This window comes from Bos mutus, chromosome 2 (genome assembly GCF_027580195.1).
Source record: "Bos mutus isolate GX-2022 chromosome 2, NWIPB_WYAK_1.1, whole genome shotgun sequence".
Classification (NCBI taxonomy): domain Eukaryota; kingdom Metazoa; phylum Chordata; class Mammalia; order Artiodactyla; family Bovidae; genus Bos; species Bos mutus.
This window is the reverse complement of record NC_091618.1, coordinates 83,920,000-83,941,773: the sequence shown is the minus strand read 5'-3', so window position 1 is coordinate 83,941,773 and position 21,774 is coordinate 83,920,000. Positions and strand designations below refer to the sequence as shown.

Here is a 21,774-nt window from a genome sequence, read left to right as displayed (position 1 = left end):
AGTTTTCTGAATGTTGAGTTTTAAGCCAGCTTTTTCACTCTCCTCTTTCACTTTCATCAAGAGGCTCTTTAGTTCTTCTTTGCTTTTTGCCATAAGGATGGTGTCACCTGCATATCTGAGGTTATTGATATTCCTCCTGGCAATCTTGACTCCAGCTTGTGCTTCATCCAGTCCAGCATTTCTCATGTATATAAACTAGACAACTGAGGAGATCCAACTGTAAAGCACAGGGAACTCTACTCGATGCTTTGTGGTGATCTAAATGGGAAGGAAATCCAAAAGATAGGGACTGTATATGTGTGTGTGTGTGTGTGTGTATGTGTGTGTTAATTGCTCAGTCATGTCAGACTCCTTGTGACCCCTTGGACTGTAGCTATCAGGCTTCTCTGCCCATAGAATTATACAGAAAAGAATACTGGATGGGAATTCTTAGGTTGGCCATTCCCTTCTCCAAGGTATCTTTCTGACCCAGGAATCAAATCCAGGTCTCCTGTATTGTAAGCAGATTCTTCACTGGCTGAGCGACCAGGGAAACCTTACATATACATATATATGTGTGTGTGTGTGTGTGTGTGTGTGGCTGATTCACTTCGCTGTACAGAAGAAACTAACACAACATTGTGAAGCAACTATATTCCAATTAAAAATTTAAAAATGAAATGAAAGAGTGACATATTTTCCATATGAAGAATTACACATCAATTACACCTTGACCACTGTACTAAGTTGGTCATAATGAAGACAAAATGGGGCAAAGTAGATTTAACATTCAAAGAAGAGCCTCAAGATTGCCTTTACAAGCCAGGTCCTTGCACTGAACACAGCTTCAAAATGTATATCAGGAAGCATTTTGTCTGGAATAAGAGAGAAATTGCACAATGGAGGCACATTATAATGCACATTGAAATAATGGTATCACAACTACACATAACTTGACCAAAAATATAAATGAATAAATGAAGAAAGATTTATTTATGTATCAAGGCAATCCTGCCAGCTGTTTCTACAGAATAAGCATGAAATAAGAGACATGAGGCCTCTCTTCCTTTAGCCAATCTCAGTTCTCATGTGTCTTTCATATATTAAACAACTTCCAGCTCTGAGGGTGACTCAGAAAACCATTATTTTCTAAAATATGGACCTTAAATGCTAGCCATTTATTTATTTATATTCAAACCAAAAAAAGTTATATATTCCATTACTGGAGAAAAACCTTGCTGTTTTGGACATACTGAGGAAATAGAATCCATTGGTCTCCAATACGGCAGCTTCCTAAGAAAGAATTCTTAAGGTAATTTTGTCTAACACAATCTTCTCCTTGTATTCTCACTTTAGAAGCTAGTTCATAGCTCCATAAGATAAGACTCTATACATCTTTTCTTTTACACAAACATATAGCACTATTGATAAAACTGATTCCTGGTACCCATAAAAAGAAATCATTTGGCAAAACAAAAGAATTCATTGAATATTTAGAGTATGCCAAGCTAGATGCTAAGGGCAATAAAAGAAAACATGCTACATGATATAAATTATCAAGTAATTAAAATATCATGCATGAAAATTACAGTGACCAGACCAAAGATTCTTAGCATGTAACAATCACAAATCTTTTCATTTTGTGAATTAAATTATATTGAAGGGAAGATGTTATGAGTATGACATGAAATAATCCGAGAAAACTTTTGTCAGTAGTACTTGAAAGAGGAAGTATGAATTAAAGTGAAAGAAGTTTGATTTCCTAAGGCTACTAGTACACAGTCATATGAGTAGTAATGAGATCAAAATGGGTAATACTAGTTTAGAAAGATTTTCTAGCACTCAAAGAAAGATGGGGGGGAGGCAAGGTAACAGACTCAAAGAGAACAAATTTGTTGCTCATTATGTTTGGGGATTGAAACAGGAAATTTGAAAATGACATTTGAATATTGTCTGGATTTCAGAAAAATCACTGGTTTAACATATTGCAAAGATCACAAATGGTTCTTGAATTTTTAACCAGTGAACTGTAGATGAATCCAGGCTACACACAAGAAAGGGATTTTTTTTTAATTTTTTATTGGAGGATAATTGCTTTATCCTATTATGGATATTAGGATATCCTGCATCCTAATATTATGTTAGTACCATACATCAACAAGAATCAGCCATAGGTATCCATATGTTCCCTCCCTCTTGAATGTCCCTCCCACCTCCAACCCCATCCCACTCCTCTAGGTTGTCACAGAGTACTGGGTTGAGCTCCCTGTGTCACAGGTCAAACTCCCACTGGCTATCTATTTTACACATGTATATGGAATCTCCCGGCAATCTTGATTCCAGCTTGTGCTTCTTCCAGCCCAGCGTCTCTCATGATGTACTCTGCATATAAGTTAAATGAGCAGGGTGACAATATACAGCCTTGACATACTCCTTTTCCTATTTGGAACCAGGGAGGCCTGGCGTGATGCGATTCATGGGGTCGCAAAGAGTTGGACACGACTGAGCGACTGAACTGAACTAATACGGAATCTAGAAAGATGGTACTGACCAACTTGTTTGCAGGGCAGCAAGGAAGACACAGACTCAGAGAACAGACTGTGGACCCAGTGGGAGAATGAGAGGATGGGAGGAATTGAGAGAGTAGCATGGAAAGGAATTTTTGAACATAGTTTAAAAACAACAATTCACCATGGAAGTATTGAAGCAGATCAAGATCTGCTTTTGCATTTATATATACTATGAAAATCTTTTAAAAAGTCAAAGATGCAAAAAGAATATCCAAGCACAATCACTAATTTCTGTTACAACTGAAGGAAGCTCAAGAATGAACAACACACACATACCACACAATAGCATGATGAGACTTTTTCATCTTGACAAATGGTTTGAATCAACAAAAATTATAACCAAGCCAAGGATTTACATAAGAATAAGTATGGTTCTGGCACAACAGGCAACACTTCTTTCAATCATTTTTTTTTTTTTTACAAACACACTTAGGTTCCTTCTTCATATACAAAGACATGCACTCAGTTTAACATTGTTACATATGTAGGCTAGTCCAAGCTCTGTGATTGTAGACGTGTGAAACCTGGAAGACAGAAAAATTCACTAACATAAGTCATCTTCAAAAGAACAGCAGAAGAAACTCTACAAATACCAATTGAACAAACTCTGGCGGTTGTGAAATCATATCCAGGAAAGCAACAGGCTGTTAGTTAAGTTTTGGCAAGTAGAAGTGAGGTATCTGTTTTGATCAAAGCTTCCGTGATACCTGAGAAACAAACTGACAGACTTACAAACAAAAGACTCTACAAGCAGCAACAAAACACCGAGGTCTAAGGAAGCACACAGTCATTCAAGGATTGATTGCTGAAGCCTACGGTTGCCGAATCTCTCTTTCTGGGATTAATGCCCATAAAGATAGCAACACCGTCATCAGTGTCATCTTCAAACAAAAGACCACAATATAGAGAGAACAATATTAATTATTGTCAAAATCACTTGTGCACTCAGTGATTTCAATAGGAACAATCAGTTTAAGTGGCAGTGGCAAATGCTCGACATAAAACACGCTTGCTGCAATCCAAACTGGATTTAAAGAGAGGTGAGCGACCGCTTTAGTTGTTTAATCTGGTTATATTTGAACTAAAGTAGTTCACATTTTTAGAATAAACGAATCAAAGGCGTAATTGTTTTTGTCATCTGCACAGCAATTTTACTCCTGAATGCATTGTTTTAGGCAGGAATTAATAAAAATTGCATGCGCTTCAGGTGCTGGGTAGATCACCCTTTTCCACACAGCCCAGCCTGGAGCTGTGAATGCTCCTTTTCTTATTATCAGTTAATAATTCTCTCTCATTGAGGCAAATTAGGAACTTGACTGTGTTAGAGAGTCCAGAACACTGCTAGAGGCAAGGGGCTAAATGGCAGAAATTCCTCTCTGAGCAAGACGCATGAAGCACGACATTGTGTCCACCACAAAAGCCGCTCTGTATTTTTGATCCTTTCTAATTTAATTAGCCCAAGAGGTAGCGCATTAATTTGCCAAGAATTCTTCTGATGCGAAAGCTGCCCTTATTGCAGTGAAGGGAAAAAATAACCTGCGTGCTACAGTGGCATGCTAGTAATGAAAGGGGGTTATTTTTGTGTTACAAATGGCATTGCAGGGTTACAAGAGACCTTTAAACCTTTTTATCTCTGGTTAGGTCATATGTAACATAGTGCAACACAAAGCGCTAATTAACCAATTCTGGTCCAGACATCTTTTAGAACACTTAAGAGAGTTACACAGTTAGGACCCAGGTCAAACTCATGGCTTTGTTTGCTTTTAAAAACTGAAAGCATCTTCTAATGTATATATTAAAAAAAGAACAGAAAAGTCATCAATCGGCAGTTCAGTTGTTCTACAGACCCAGTGCTCTTAGATATTTATTCTTGTCTTTGTTTTCTTTCTGTTGAATGATATTCTTTATGTGGGCAAGCTGGAGCCTTGAAGTCCCTTAGAAGGTCTCTTGGCTCTTTATGCTGTATTTGTTTGGTAAATCGTCTCCATGTTAATCTTCATCAAATACTTGGAGTCCGTTTTGAGAAACTTTGATCAGATCTCCCACCACAGCACTTCTTCATCGCCATGTGCTTCTGATGTGTGCTCATGCACTGGAAGGGGTCATTTACTCATTAAAGAACAAGAAGCATGCATCCTACCTTGATAAGTCCTCCCCAATACTTTGAACTGTTAATTAAGCCTATGTAATCACATCTCCTGTTTGCAGAACTATTTCTTTCTAGAAATTATAGGTTCCCACTTAGAGACTTTCAACACCCCTGTCGCTTTCCCTCACCACTTTTCATTCTGCTGCCTGAATGTGGCTGGGTAAAGACACACACTTCCAGAAACCAATTCAAGAAAACCTGAGAAGTATTACATTTAATTCACCCATCCCCTTAATGAAAACCAGTGGAAGACAATAGCTTTCAAGTAAGGCACTGATATTTCCCTCCCTCCCTGCTTCTGGCTAAAAATCAGTGAATTAAGGAGTGGTGGCATTTAGAGTGTTTGGAGATGCATTATGGATATCGAGAGGCATCGCACGTAGCCTGTTTAGGGCTCAGTGTAAGATTTAGTAGCCAAACTGAGAAGAAGAAATTAGCTTTGTCAAGAGGTAGGACTGGATGGATCCAGGCTAAAGGGAGTGGGCTGGGGTGAGAGGGCAGAGAGCAAAGAAGAGAGAAAAGCATCTGGAGAGAAGAGAGAGATCTTTTAAAAAAAAAAACAACTTGTGAACAAGAGAGAGGTTTAAAATGAGGGGAAAAAACCAGCAATTGGATGTTAATTTCAAGGAAAGAAGAGGAACTGGAGGGAGAATTGAATTAGGAGAATCTCTTAATTTAACAGTGCTTCCTCATGGACAATTGCACAAAATAAGTCTCTTAAAATAGAGCTTGTCCTTTCAAAACATATTTATTTTTTAAAGGTAACATGCTCCCAGATACTTTTGTTCCAAACGAGAAATACTTTTGATTGATTTATAATATAGAAGTAAAATTTTAAAAACTTTCTGTTATTAATTAATTTTTGTCCTGAACTAAAAGCCTTTTATATTTTATGTATGCTTTTTAAAACTCAGCAGCTAAATAGTAAAATAACAGTTTTCTTACACAAATTAAAAAGTTCATATATAATGCCATTAATATCACATATAAACAAGATAACTCAGCTGCGAATGTGCTTTTATAGATACATGTTAAACTGGTCTGAATTTCTCCAGGTTGTCCAAAAGATTTGAAAGAGTAAAAAGATTTTTTAATACACAGTAAATACTTCTGAAATAGTGAATTAAAATGAAAAACAGATGACATATTTATTCAGCTTTTGGCTTCTGTAACATCAAACAGCACATTTTCTTCAAATGGTTTCATCAGTGGACCAGTAACCTCTTAAGTTGATTGACTCAAGCATGTCACTTATTTGATGATTGAAGGTTTATAAAATAGTCCCTAGTTATTTTCATCTGTCAACGTGTTATATATCTCTCACAATAGATTAAAAGGTAGCATTTATTCCCATGCTTTCTCTACAAATAATTTTAAGTTTTCAAATAAAATGAAGATACAATATATGAATGCAGTATTTAATTTCCATTAAAGAAATATCTTAAAATTTATATTTAATTAATTTTATTAAGTGTTTCTTCTTTTAAAGATTGATAAAGTCAATACAAACTGCTCACAAAGGAAAAAAAAAAAAACATTGAGCAACTTACCCGGATTGTACACACAAACTTATTCAAAGTCATAGGTGGTGTTCTTTAGTTGCTTAGCCGTGTCTGACTCTTCTACAACCCCATGGACTATAGCCCACCAGGCTCCTCTGCCTATGGGATTTCCCAGGCAAGAATACTGGAGTGGGCTGCCATTTCCTTCTCTAGGGGATCTTCCCGACCCAGGGATCAAACTTGCATCTCCTGCTTTGCAGGCAAATTTTTCTACCACTGAGCCACCCAGGAAATTTGAGAAAGAAAAAAATGAAAATTATTATTTTGAGGCAATATTTAATAAATGATAAGAAACTGCTTTCAATGACTTGATTTAAAAAAAATGGGCTCTTCCCTCAGGAATTTCAGATACCCTTACTATCTCAGAAAACACACAGCAGAGCAGAAACAACTTACTTGCGCCTGCCTTCAAGACAAAGCCAGGACCCTCAGATCTCAATCCATTGCATGAAGCCCACACCAGGATAAGTCTGAGAATGCATTCCTTAATATTTTCCATGTCCCTGGAAATAGGTTGATATTTAAACACTCTCAACTGGGGCAAGTTGAAGAGGAGCTAAAAGTTCAAAATCCTTCCTGGAGAAAAAGGAAAAGTGAAAGACCAAAAGCAGGAGACAGATTTCTCCCCTCAGACACAAAAAGAATGAAAAAGGATTTTTAGTTCTCCACACGTTGACCATTTAGTGGGGGACTAGGATAAATGCCCTGATGTGCTGTATTTGGCAGGGTCACAGTCCAAGCAGATGACACACTCAAGCCTGGGGACCAAAAATGTTAATAAGAGGACCCTTGGGGCTCAGCTGGTAAAAAAAATCCACCCGCAATGTGGGAGACCTGGGTTTGATCCCTGGGTTGGAAGACACCCTGGAGAAGGAAAAGGCTACCCACTCCAGTATTCTGGCCTGGAGAATTCCATGGACTGTATAGTCCATGGGGTTGCACAGAGTTGGACACTACTCTTTGCACCAGGGCCAGCAACAGTGGTGAGATGGTACACCCAGAGGCCTGAAAAGGCAAGAGGAAGGATGGTTACTACAGCCCAGAGATGGTGAGTGCAAAGCACCCCTCCCTGGAGAGGGGCTTTGCTGGAGGGCCAAAGCCAACTGCAGCCACTCACCAGAGAGAAATTTGGGGGAACAAATAAATTGACCCAACACTCCTCCCACCCACTGCTCCACTGTTGTCAGTCTTTGATAGAGACTAGTCAGAAGACAGCTTTTGTGACCAGCCACCCTGAGAGAGGGTGGCCTGGAAGGGCAGTCAAAAAGCAAACAGCACAGGTGACTTTTAATAACTTAATTGTGGAGAGGAAACATTTCTTAACATCGATGCAAAATGTTAATGATCTTATGGAAGGAAAACATGATGTCTTTTTCAGAAAGAACATTTGACAGTACTCGGAGATAAAAAAAATATATGTGTGTACACACCCATGCCCACCCACACACATACACTGAATTATTGTCAAAAGAAAAATAGAAGTCAACTTATAAAACTAAAAGATTTTTGAAAATATGAAGTTATGACAATAAAACATAAGAATGTAAAAACAGATAACTCTAAAACTCTGCCACCAGCCTCGTGGGTAGGGGGGTGGTGGGAAGCACATTTTAAAATTTTTATTGTCATTTATCATTTATTGGGACTTCCCTGGTGGCTCAGAGGGTAAAGCATCTGCCTACAATGAGGGAGACCCAGGTTCAATCCCTGGGTTGGGAAGATCTCCTGGAGAAAGAAATGGCAACCCACTCCAGTATTCTTGCCTGGAAAATCCCATGGATGGAGGACTCTGGTAAACTACAGTCCATGGGGTCGCAAAGAGTTGGACACGACTGAGTGACTTCTCTTTCACTTTATCATTTACTAAATATTGCCTCAAAATAATGTTATGACATATGAGAATAAGGAGGGGAAAAAAATAAAACATAAAAGGACAGGTGAGCAAGGGAAAAATTCACTGTAAGAACATGTTAGTAGCTCAGTCATGTCTCTTACTCTTTGTGACCCCATGGCCTATAGCTCACCAGGCTCTTCTGTCCATGAGATTCTCCAGGCAAGAATACTGGAGTGGGTAACCATTCCCTTCTCCAGGAGATCTAGGGATCAAACCCGGGTCTCCTGCATTGCAGGCATATTGTTTACCACTGAGCCACAAGGGACCCATGTCCAACTCAAAATTAACTTAAACATGGTTCTTTTCATTTTCCTTTTCTTCCCCACAGTGCAGCCCCAGAATTCTTATAAATTTCTAGAAGCAGCAATCCAAGGAGCCTCTGAAATCTCACTGCTCTTTAGATCACTGCATAAAGTTTTTTTTTCTTTTTTTCCTACAAACCAGTAGTTCCCATCCTACTTTATTAAGCAATCTTAGGAGGAAGACATTTAGAAATACAGAAGTACAATCCCCCAGTCATTGAAAACTGCCTGCATGGGTGCTAAGTCACTTCAGTTGTGTCCAACTTTTTGTGACCCTATAGACTAGTCTGCCAGGATCCTCTCTCCATGGGATTCTCCAAGCAAGAATACTGGAGTAGGTTACTGTGCCCTCCTCCATGGGCTCTTCCTGACCCAGGGATCAAACCCAGGTCTCTCATGTCTCCTGCAATGGCAGGCAGGTTCTTTACCACTAGTACCACCTGGGAAGCCCCTTTATATGTACATATACCTATATATGTATATGCCTTTGAAGAGAGAAGTGATCCTGGGGACCAGAAGGGCTAGGTTTTGCTGAATGCTGCTGCTGCTAAGTCACTTCAGTCGTGACCAACTCTGTGCAACCCCATCCCTGCAATTCTCCAGGCAAGAACACTGGAGTGGGTTGCCATTTCCTTCTCCAATGCATGAAAGTGAAAAGTGAAAGTGAAGTCGCTTAGTCGTGTCTGACTCTTCACGACCCCGTGGACGGTAGCCTTTCAGGCTTCTCCAACCATGGGATTTTCCAGGCAAGAGTACTGGAGTGGGTTGCTATGCTGAATAGTCTTCCCCTTTCTCCCTTTCCTGACCTACCAAGCATACCTCCTCCCTATGTACAGCTGAAAATACCACAACTGTTTATTCTCTGTCCTGTCACTTTGAGTGTCACCTTCAATTAATCCTTATTCCTTTCTTTCTTCCTCTCCTCCTTCTCTCTTTTTATCATGCATTCATTACACCGACACTTACAGAACACTAACATTGGCAAGAGTGGTAAGGAACCTGTCTGCCAATGCAGAAGACTCAAGAGACTGGTGTTTAATTCCTGAGTTAGGAAGATCCCCTGGAGAAGGAAGTGGCAACCCATTCCAGTATTCTTGCATGGAGAATCCCATGGACAGACAGCCCTGGCAGGCTATAGTCCATGGAGTCGCAAAGAATCGGACACAAATGAGCACATATTACATTATTGTATTGTAATATTCTAGCCACTGGACAAGGCTGAGGATACAAAACAATAAATCAAAATATCTGATCCTAAGTAGGACACAATACAGTGAAAGAAAAAGATACATTGTCACACCATCCTTTCCCACACCCTGCAACACAACACAGCATATACCATACACATAAAGAACATATATAGCACATATATATGTGTATATGCTATAGATCAGATCAGATCAGTCGCTCAGTCGTGTCCGACTCTTTGCGACCCCATGAATCACAGCACACCAGACCTCCCTGTCCAACACCAACTCCTGGAGTTCACTAAGACTCATGTCCATCGAGTCAGTGATGCCATCCAGCCATCTCATCCTCTGTCGTCCCCTTCTTCTCTTGTCCCCAATCCCTCCCAGCATCAGAGTCTTTTCCAGTGAGTCAACTCTTTGCATGAGGTGGTCAAAATACTGGAGTTTCAGCTTCAGCATCATTCCTTCCAAAGAAATCCCAGGGCTGATCTCCTTCAGAATGGACTGTTTGGATCTCCTTGCAGTCCAAGGGACTCTCAAGAGTCTTCTCCAACACCACAGTTCAAAAGCATCAATTCTTTGGCACTCAGCCTTCTTCACAGTCCAATTCTCACATCCATACGTGACCACAGGAAAAACCATAGCCTTGACTAGATGGACCTTTGTTGGCAAAGTAATGTCTCTGCTTTTCAATATGCTGTCTAGGTTGGTCATAACTTTCCTTCCAAGGAGTAAGCGTCTTTTAATTTCATGGCTGCAGTCACCATCTGCAGTGATTTTGGAGCCCACAAAAATAAAGTCTGACACTGTTTCCACTGTTTACCCATCTATTTCCCATGAAGCGGTGGGACCGGATGCCATGATCTTCGTTTTCTGAATGTTGAGCTTTAAGCCAACTTTTTCACTCTCCTCTTTCACTTTCATCAAGAGGCTTTTGAGTTCCTCTTCACTTTCTGCCATAAGGGTGGTGTCATCTGCATATCTGAGGTTATTGATATTTCTCCCGGCAATCTTGATTCCAGCTTGTGTTTCTTCCAGTCCAGTGTTTCTCATGATGTATTCTGCATATAAGTTAAATAAGCAGGGTGACAATATACAGCCTTGACGTACTCCTTTTCCTATTTGGAACCAGTCTGTTGTTCCATGTCCAATTCTAACTGTTGCTTCCTGACCTGCATACAAATTTCTCAAGAGGCAGATCAGGTGGTCTGGTATTCTCATCTCTTTCAGAATTTCCCACAGTTTATTGTGATCCACACAGTCAAAGGCTTTGGCATAGTCAATAAAGCAGAAATAGATGCTTTTCTGGAACTCTCTTGCTTTTTCCATGATCCAGTGGATGTTGGCAATTTGATCTCTGGTTCCTCTGCCTTTTCTAAAACCAGCTTGAACATCAGGAAGTTCACGGTTCACATATTGCTGAAGCCTGGCTTGGAGAATTTTGAGCATTACTTTACTAGCGTGTGAGATGAGTACAATTGTGCGGTAGTTTGAGCATTCTTTGGCATTGCCTTCCTTTGGGACTGGAATGAAAACTGACATTTCCCAGTCCTGTGGCCACTGCTGAGTTTTCCAAATTTGCTGGCATATTGAGTGCAGCACTTTCACAGCATCATCTTTCAGGATTTGAAATAGCTCAACTGGAATTCCATCACCTCCACTAGCTTTGTTCGTAGTGATGCTTTCTAAGGCCCATTTGACTTCACATTCCAGGATGTCTGGCTCTAGGTCAGTGATCACACCATCATGATTATCTGGGTCGTGAAGATTTTTTTTGTACAGTTCTTCTGTGTATTCGTCCCCTCTCTTTTTAATATCTTCTGCTTCTGTTAGGTCCATACCATTTCTGTCCTTTATCGAGCCCATCTTTGCATGAAATGTTCCTTTGGTATCTCTGATTTTCTTGAAGAGATCTCTAGTCTTTCCCATTCTGTTGTTTTCTTCTATTTCTTTGCATTGATTGCTAAAGAAGGCTTTCTTATATCTTCTTACTATTCTTTGGAACTCTGCATTCAGATGTTTATATCTTTCCTTTTCTCCTTTGCTTTTCGCTTCTCTTCTTTTCACAGCTATTTGTAAGGCCTCCCCAGACAGCCATTTTGCTTTTTTGCATTTCTTTTCCATGGGGATGGTCTTGATCCCTGTCTCCTTTACAATGTCACGAACCTCATTCCATAGTTCATCAGGCACTCCATCTATCAGATTTAGGCCCTTAAATCTATTTCTCACTTCCACTGTATAATCATAAGGGATTTGATTTAGGTCATACCTGAATGGTCTAGTGGTTTTCCCTATTTTCTTCAATTTAAGTCTGAATTTGGCAATATGCTATAGACACAAATGTATACAGATGTATATATAAAATCTGATACTGAAATACCTCCAGTCTCTTGAGGAAAGATTCTCCTCCACTTAATACAGATCCTCCTGGCATCATTCCTGTGTCTCCTGGTCTTTATTGAATTTCAACATGCTTTAAGGCATTTAACATATATGCAAGGATATTACAGCCCACTCAGAATGGCAGACATAAGCTTCTTTCTGGATGAGAGTTAACAGTAGTGGGAAGTGAAAGAGATGGAAAGAAGTAAATAAATCTAGAAGAGATGGAAGGAAATAAATAAATGGATAATATATGCAGAGGATAGTGTAAGGATGTAGGAGAAACTAAGTACCAAGATTCCCTCCAAAAATGCCTTTTTCCATTTTCTTCCATAGAAATACACTAATGAACATCTTAAATTTAATCTTTGGAAATAAATTTTATAAGGAAAAATAATATGTAAGAGAACTATCTCTTTGTGTAGTCACCTTTTTCAGAAGCACCTGCCTAAGGACAGAACACATATTTCTCCAAGCTGCTAGAATCACCAGAGACCTTTAAAAACTATTGAGTCCAAACCCATACCAAGTGGGCCCAGGCACCAGTATGGTTTAAAACTCCCCAGTTGACACTAATGTGTAGCCATTGTTGTATGTAATATATATACATATATTAAGACATATGTAATAGATATATATTTAGTTATATTACCAGTTTCCTGTGTATCCTCCTTAGCAAAATGAAACCCCCAAAAAATGAAGTAATTTTTTGTTTTCAATAATTTTTAAGACTTTATTGTAATTACATATGATATACCTCAGCTACTGCTGCTGCTAAGTCACTTCAGTCATGTCCGACTCTGTGCGACCCCATAGACGGCAGCCCACCAGGCTCCCCCGCCCCTGGGATTCTCCAGGCAAGAACACTAGAGTGGGTTGCCATTTCCTTCTCCAATGATATACCTCTAAAATCCTTTAAAAATAAAGATGGGTATTAAATTTGGGGGCTTCCCAGGTGGCTCATGGTAAAGAACCCTCCTGCCAATGCAGGAGATACAAGAGATGTGAGTTTGATCCCCAGGTTGGGAAGACCCTCTGGAAGAAGAAGTGGCAACCCACCCCAGTATTCTTGCTGGGAGAATCCTATGGACAGAGGAGCCAGGCTGGCACCACTTCATGGGGTTGCAAAGAGTCGGAAATGACTGACTGAGAACACGCACACACAAATTTTTAAATATAACCTATTGTTGAATCAAATAATTGAAGTATAAAACATTTTTTAACACTTTATAAAATGAGACTCCTAGAAAAACAGCGGTCTTGGTAAGCAGATGGAGTTTCAGTCAGAATAATAATACAAAATTTTTATTCAAGCTTACGTCCTCCCATTTACAACCTCTTTTTTCTTATCTGTGCCATATCTGGAATCTAAGGTACAGAATTTAGATTGTTTAGCAATTTGCAGTACAAGTTAGTTTGGGTAATGCTGACTTACGGGAACTCGAAAGTCTCTTTCATCTGAATATTCAGTGCTTTGATAAATATGTTTGAGTCCATATTAGTAAGTAGTATTAATATATGCCACAGTTCCCAAGTGCATTCACACAGTTTTAGAAGACCTCTCTAGTTTGGGCTTGTGCTTTGTGTACAACTACTGAAATTATGGAAGGGTTTAGTCTTCAGAGGTATGCTTTTAAGGTATGGAAACCGAGATTAGCTCTGGTATATAAACTACCAAAAACGTTCTTGTTAACTGGGCAACATGTTTTCTAAAGGTGCAAAATCTACTTTGTTTCTATCACTTGTCAGAGTTAAGCATAAATAATGTACAAACAAACAAACTGTGCCAGTATAAAATGTAATATTTGTTTATGAGACACTTTCAGAATCTGACAGTGGCCCTCTGTTAACAATATTTAGGCCATAATTATATTGGCCAAATTTTACAAAAAATTCTTAAGCTTTGGGTAATGTTAAGTAGCTTCAACACTGCCCCTGTATCTGATTTCTAATCTCATATAAAATCAGACCAGAGTTACCAGTTTTAATGATCAAACTGTCACTGTAAAAGCTAAGCAAGAATAAAGCTAAGAAGCTGTTATTTAGCAGGCTAACATTCTCCTAATCCTGGCCTCCTTAGTCTTTGAAATTTTTTGAATCAGTAAAAATCCCCCAAAATATTAAAAGCAGTTACCATTATTTTTTTTATTTTATCAAGGAAAAATACTATATAAAATGAATGAAATTACATCCACTGTCATCATTACATCCTTATATAAACACCAAAAAGTAGGAAGTACAGAATCTCTCAGTAAAGGCTAATTTTTATAAAGAAAAGATTTAATGAAAAGTTTTTTTTCCCTTGAAGACCTAATTTCACTGCAATCCAGTGAAAATGTCATCACAGATCAGCCTGAGTCCATTGGCCAGTATTTGAGATTCACTGTTCTGAGGGCTTCATTTAGTCTCCTGCCTAGTTTCCAGGAAAAGTCTGCTTTCCTTCTCTTTGATACCTGCACAGAGCTTCCTGTCCAGCCTGTTTAAAGGGCAACCAGCATATTCATGACAAATCTGAAAGGAATATTTCTCCATCCAATTTAGAGCTCACAGTTCTACCAGAACTTACAATAAAGTTAGCATCATTAGAAGAGTCACTCCCCTTAAAGACTGCCATCTAGGTAATGCTAGGGTTCTTTTTCTATTATTATTTTGTTCTGTTTTTTTTTTTTTAAAGTAAAACCAAAACAAAATTTATTTGTGTGTTTACCTTTAAACAAAAGTTCAGGCAGCAACCTTCAACCCATAATAAGAATCCAGGGCCGGTCAGTCTTATAAACCAAAATTTTTCCATATTGTATGGGAATTAAATGATATACTGTGTGTAATTTTTATATTTATATACAATTGCAATTTTATATATTAGCCAAAGTGTGTGATTTTATATATTTAGCCAAAGAATGGAAGATTTTTTTATTTTATGAGAGCATTTATTATGACATTCAGAACAATGAGAATACAGATTGTCTTGTCCACATTCTACAATCCATAATCATGTGAGCCTCTGTTCTGCCATGCTTGAGATAAATTTACTATTACACGATAAATACATATTACCAAACTGAACAGTACTACCTGATTATCTCATTTTCTTCACAACATAACATTCAGATTGTTGATTTGAAGGCATATTCTTTTTTCAAAAGTCTAAAAACAGTCATCTGATTCAATATAAAACTTTGAAAACATCTTGCAACTGAGCATTCTCCAGATTTAAAATATAGATTTTTAAGTTAATTGTAAATGGTCTGACCTTTAATTGATTTCCATTTTTTCTTAACAGTACTTTGATCTTCGGTAAAGAACAAACATAGCTTTATCGGTTCTGTTAATAAATATTTCTTTCTTAATTTGTTTCTCAGTTCAGTTCAGTTGCTCAGTCATGTCCAACTCTTTGCGACTGCAGCACTATGGGCCTCCCTGTCCATCACCAACTCCTGGAGTTTACTCAAACTCACATCCACTGAGTCAGTGATGCCATCCAACCATCCCATTCTCTATCATTGCCTTTCCTGCCTTCAATCTTTCCGAACATCAGGGTCTTTTCAAATGAGTCAGCTCTTCACATCAGGTGGCCAAAGTATTGAAGTTTCAGTGTCAACATCAGTCCTTCCAATGAACACCCAGGACTAATCTCCTTTAGGATGGACTGGTTGGATCTCCTTGAAGACCAAGGGACTCTTAAGAGTCTTCTCCAACACCACAGCTCAAAAGCATCAATTCTTCAGTGCTCAGATTTCTTCATAGTCCAACTCTCACATCCATTCATGACTACTGGAAAAACCATAGCCTTGACTAGATGGACTTTTGTTGGCAAAGTAATGTCTCTGCTTTTGAATATGCAGTCTAGGTTGGTCATAACTTTCCTTCCAAGGAGTAAGCACCTTCTAATTTCATGGCTGCAGTCACCATCTGCAGTGATTTTGGAGCCCCCCAAAATAAAGTCTGCCTCTGTTTCCAGTGCTTCCCCATCTATTTGCCATGAAGTGATGGGACCAGATGCCATGATCTTCGTTTTCTGAATGTTGAGCTTTAAGCCAACTTTTTCACTCTCCATCTATCCTTTTTAATAATGACTTCAAACCCACAGATGTAGTTCAGGGAATGACAGTTCAAATACCCATGTGAATTTTCCCCATTTTTCCAATGCCCCACATCCATAGTGATCTCAGACTTTAAATTCTGTGAAATCATTTACAAGAACTAAAAGGTCCTCCAAATGGTTAATGCTGAAAGGAAATCTTGCAGGTTATTTTTCTCTCCTCCAGTGTTAGGGACACAATTTACAGTAAGAAGCCAAGTGCTTAAAAGGAAGTCTCCAACAGGGCCTCTGTACAGGTAATAAAATAACAAATCAGGCAAAGATTGTCAGCAAAACAATATTTGCATTTAATGTGGGCTAGCTAGCTGAAACACAAAAATAATCAATAAAAATAATTAAACAGTTGAAAAATCTGTCATCCAATATTCAAATCAAAAGCTTATAGTAAGATACTTTATCTGGGAAAAAAGAGCAGCCTTGCTTTACAGATTTGTAGCAAACAAGGACCATCTCTTCTGTCTAGGCTAAGCAAGAAGCAGACAAGTGAGCATCAATGTACCTCAACCAAATGGAACCTAAGAAGCAGCCCTTTAATAACAGTCCTTATCTTTAACCCCTCTTCCTCTTCATCTAATTTCTCAGGTTTTATTTCCAACATTCTTCCCTCCTGTGATTGGCTGAAATAGTGCTAAACTGCTAGACTACAAATGACTATTTAATGCTGATCCATATGGTATTCTTAGCATAGTGCTTTAATATTTGAAATCCAGATTTAATTTTGAAAAATTTAATATCTGTATATAATGTACCAGAGAAGACATATATAACCACCTTAAAGAAGAAATGACTTCAAGCTCTACAATATTTGGTTGTACTTGAATTGACAGTTTGAACAGAGATCTTAAAATATGTGTATTCAAAATTGAGTTGGTCAGCCCCCGAAACACTAAAAACTAAGTCACAGAGGCTTATATTGGCAGTGCAATCCAGCTCTGTCTAGAAGAGGCAAACACTTAGCCAAACACCTTGAAAATTCCATTCCTATTGTGGAAGTAATCTAAATCTATTTATTATTTGACTTTCTTCTTCCTCTTCCTCTGCTTTTTTCTCTTCTTCTTACTTGTCCTTCTCCTTCTACTTGTAGACTCACCAACCACACTTCCATTAATAAATTAGGTGCCCAGATAGGACTATCCAAAGTGAGTAAGTCTGCTTGTAAGGCTGATCTGTGAGTTACATTTCTCATTCTAAATTAACAAGATGGCATTCTGACCCCATATCAGTCACCCTGAGCAATGGATTCCCTCCTTGTGTGTGATTGAAATCAAGTTTTTAAGACTGGGAGGCTGAGGACCAGGTTGGACTGTGTTCAATTCCACAAAGACTCTCCCATTGTAGAAACATCTTGAGAAAAGACATTGTTGATCACAAACATTGTCCTTCCCATTTTGAAACTTTTACTGACATAAGCTTTTAATACAGCTTTACAAAGAGAGAATTTTCACTACAATATAAAGTTCACCTCTCTCCTCGTGTCAAAGAACCTAGACAAACGTGGTTTTTGGCGGTTTTTTTTTTTTTTGGATCAGCATCACATTTTAATATGTTTCACATTGCCTCTACAATGGTGTTGAATCCTTAAGAAACTGTCACTTTTCTACAAAGGAGATTGCTAGCTTTAAGCAACAGCAAAATGATATCCCATTTCACCAGCCTCAGCACTTGTCTAAAACAAAATGAGCTTTTGGACCATATCAAACCTCTGTATGTCCAGGCAGTGTTTATCTTAATTTGGAACATTGATTCTTGAACATGAAAAAATATATATATAGTAACAATGAAGGCCAGAAACCAGTGAAAATTCCTAACCTGAATTTGCAGGCTCAGGTAAGGAAAATGTTATTTCCAAAGTGACATCAGTTAGGAACTAAACCATGCATAGAGGGAAAGGGTTTCAACTGACAAAAAAAACTTTCCAGAAACGTGTCCTTCATATCCAAAGTCATCAAAGACTTCATAAAACTCCCCACAACCCCTACAGCAATTCATGAATACTGACAGGCAACAGGAATTTTGCAGGAGGCACTAGTAGAGGGTGTCCCTTCTAACTTTTTCAATAATGTATAATTCTTACCCTTAGTAACAAAAACATAACGTCTGGCATAATACATGTATTACAGAAATCCCTGTGTTTGAACGACTCAGCTTGACACAACAGAAGCCAAAAGCCTGAGCGCTCCTAGCAGTAGCTGCTGCAGCTCTGATTCTGGCTGTGTGTGGACAAGATGTGATGGATGTGGATGGCTTCATCTCTGATTGGTGATGGGCGGGACTTGGAAGCAGATGAGGCACACACCAAGATGACAAGCAAGGAAAAGGACCCAATCTAAACCTGCATCTGCTCTGTTCACGCCTAAGACTGTCACCAGTATTCCAGACAAGGAGAATGAGCCTTTACTATGAGATATTTACTCTAGATAAACCTGTACATGCATGCTTGGTCGCTTTAGTCATGTCTGACTCTTTGAGACCCCATGGTCTATAGGCCACCAGGCTCCTCTGTCCATGGGACTCTCCAGGCAAGAATACTGGAGTGGGTTGCCATATCCTCCTCCAGGAGATTTCCTGACCCAGGAATGGAACCAGAGTCTCCTGTGGCTCTTGCATTGCTGGCAGATTCTTTACCACTGAGCCAATGGGGAAGCCCAGATATACCTATACATAAGTTAATTAGATATATCTGTATAAACATTAGATATATATATACATAATTATTTAGTGCGTATTTTGAGATGAGCTTTCTTCAGGTTAAAAGCAAACAAGTAAACACATACAGGATGTTGATGAGTGCTATGCAATAAGAGTATTATAAAAGAGAATAGCAGAATAAACAGGGAACTTACTGCAGACTGAGTGTTCAGGAAAGACCTCGTAAGTGACCCCATTAAGCTGAACTCTGTAAGAGCTCAGAGAAAAAGAAGGAGAAAAACAGATTTCTAGACAAGAGAGGTATAAGAAGGATCTAAGGCATCAAAAACTCAACACATTCAAGGAACTGAGTGTAGGCCATCAGGGACGAGAGTGACTGAAGTGCAGACATTGATAGAGAGAGGGGCCAAAACGCAGTGGGAGAACTTGGTCAGGCATCAGGGCACAAAGGGCCTGAGGGGCCAGTCAAGGGGCTTGGACTTTATTCTCTGCATGATGGGAAACTGCTGAAGAAATTTAAGCAAGAGACTAACATGATTTAATCACTGTCACTGCTATCTGGGGAATGGATTTATGAGACCCAGTAAGCAGGAAGACCAATTAGAAACTTATCATAGTGAAAATAAACTCCACAGGGAAAAAAAGAGATAATAATGGATTAGCACCAGATAAAGGCAGATGATACAGAGATATAGGCAGGTTCCAAAGTTCTTTCAAATATTAAATTGACAGGAATTGGTTATTCATTCAGTGAAGGGGTGAGAAAAGGAGCAGTAGCAGAAATGACTTACAGGTATTGGACTTGAGCCAGGGAAGGGTAAAGGAACATCATTCAGGTCTTCATTAGATAGACCCAAACACAATGATACTCTGGGGAAACCAGTCCAAAAAAAAAAAAAAAATCACCTTCAGAAAGAACATAGATAGAGACTATTTTTCTTAAGGTGTGAGTTCTCTGAAATATGTCATAAATCTGAAGAACAGATTAGGAAAGTATTGGTATTATCTAGTTCTTTGAGGAATCATTCCAATCCTTTACATCATGCTTGGATAATATTAATCTGGGGTTTTTAGAGAGTTAAATAACTGTTTTCTTTCTCCTGGATTTGGAACCAATTGAAAAATAAGACACAAAAAGTAAAAACAAAAAACAGCCAGTCAGAGATCAATAAGGCTTATTACAGAACTAGGTTTTAGATCTATGGTCAAAAGGCTGGCTAAAACTCCCCACAATCCACATGCCACCCCCCAGTCTAGCCTTAGGACAGCTCAAAGAAGGTAAACTGTAAGTTTAAAAAGCAGACAAGCCTTCCCAGGTACACTGCCTTGCACTAGCCCAAGGCAGAAAGGGAATACAAGGGAGAAAGTGCCCAATACTTAACATCTTTTATTTTGGGAATCAATTATTAAAGGAGACAAGACCCTTGTCACCCTCAAATAAGATTACCTGCCTCCCCTAGCTCAGAAGTTGTGAATATGGCATACTGTAGCTTACCAGAAATATCACTGAATGAAAATGAAGATTCAAAACGCTTGCAAGTCCCTTCTCAGTCATACCACTCATTTGCCCTGGGTTCTGGGGAGTAATTTAATCCCTGTTAGGGAGCAAACATGATAATGAAAAAGAAGTGTTTTAGAATTGCAGAAGATGTGAGTTTTATTCTTGAAGAGTTTGCCAGAGTCACTTTCCACTCTGTGTAATCTTGAAAAGTGTGAGACCCTTGAGCATCTCAATATGCTTCCCTAGTCAGTTAAACTTTCAAGTATTATTTCTTCACATCTGAAATGGCAGACAGTACTTGGAGGTCTTCAGTCTTTTTCTAAACAGTGGAACCCTTTCTTCAGATACCATTGGAGTTAGAAGACTAGTATGTGAAAACATTAGAACTAAGTGATCTTGGAGAGACCTGGAGTTCTGGGATTCATCAGAGAACATCTTAGGATTCCAAGCAACATCTTAGGACTTCCTTTCTGAAATTCTGTAACCCTGTGACTGCTACACTCTCACTTCTTAGTAACAAAATATCTATGTGTCCAAAGAACCAGACAGTGGCTCTTCCCCTTGACAATATATTGAAAGAAGCATACTACTTGTTCATTGATCGCAGATGAAAAAAAAAGAGTCTTAAAGCAAACAGGTGAGGTGATAGGGATCCTCTCAAAGGAAAAAAAAAAGATGAGAATTACCAAGGATATATTTGATTGAGAATCAAAACTCTAACAGAACCAAACTTCATTTCATTTCATTCATTACCATAGATGGTTTTTGTACAAGTTTGTGGTGGTGGTTTTTTTTTTTTAACTCTATGTCCCTGCTTCTTTTGACTCATGATTTGTGAAATTTATTTACATCTAAAGTTCTTTGCTGTTCCACGTGCCATGTGCTCAGTCGCTCAGTCAAGTCTAACTCTTTGTAACTTTTTGCAGTTCCACAGGAGCAATTAAAAAAGAAAACAGAAACTTCTGGAGAGATATATAAACAGGATACACTTTAGAGTACTGATGCTCCTGGCTTCAGGAATTCTCATTTAATTCAAATGTTGGTTTAGTCCTGTATTGAATTAGACTGTATTATTCCATTATATGATAAAGCATCATTTAACAGGAAGTCATACTCTTTTATGTTATGTTTGCATTTCATTCCCATGCTACCTTTTAGAAAACAAGTAATAAGTGGGAGCAGAACAGGTATTTGTGATTACTCACAAGTCATTTGCTTTCACGTAATTTAATAGCCACAGATTTTTAATATTTATAGTACATGTTGAAAGGATTTAACATATGTAGTGATCTTCACCAAGTAACTCCATACTCTTCTTGAATACAAAGATGCAAATTTTGTCACCATTTATGCAACCTGTTAAAAATATTGCTATTAATTCATGTGAATGATTTTTCCTCTAAAATTTTAATTAAAACACAAATGCTTTCCACACTTCTATCTGCAGTATCCAACACATGCATTTTTAAATACTGACTGATCAGTTGAATAAGAGGG

At 38.5% G+C, this 21,774-nt stretch overlaps 1 long non-coding RNA gene across 3 annotated transcripts in view; it reads right to left on the bottom strand.

Moving 5' to 3' along the window:
• Window positions 1–2,214: 2,214 nt before the first annotated feature.
• The window catches only part of LOC138990217 (uncharacterized), an 81,039-nt gene continuing 61,479 nt past the window's right edge, over window positions 2,215–21,774 (bottom strand). The window contains exons 2-4 of one of the 3 annotated variants that reach the window (XR_011466337.1): window positions 6,249–7,265; window positions 4,397–4,641; window positions 2,215–3,073 (exon numbers count right to left, since the gene is read on the bottom strand). This is a non-coding gene — a long non-coding RNA (uncharacterized lncRNA). Of the gene's footprint in view, window positions 4,642–6,248; window positions 7,266–21,774 lie in introns of all 3 variants that reach the window. The other 2 variants (XR_011466335.1, XR_011466336.1) reach the window with 2 other exon arrangements.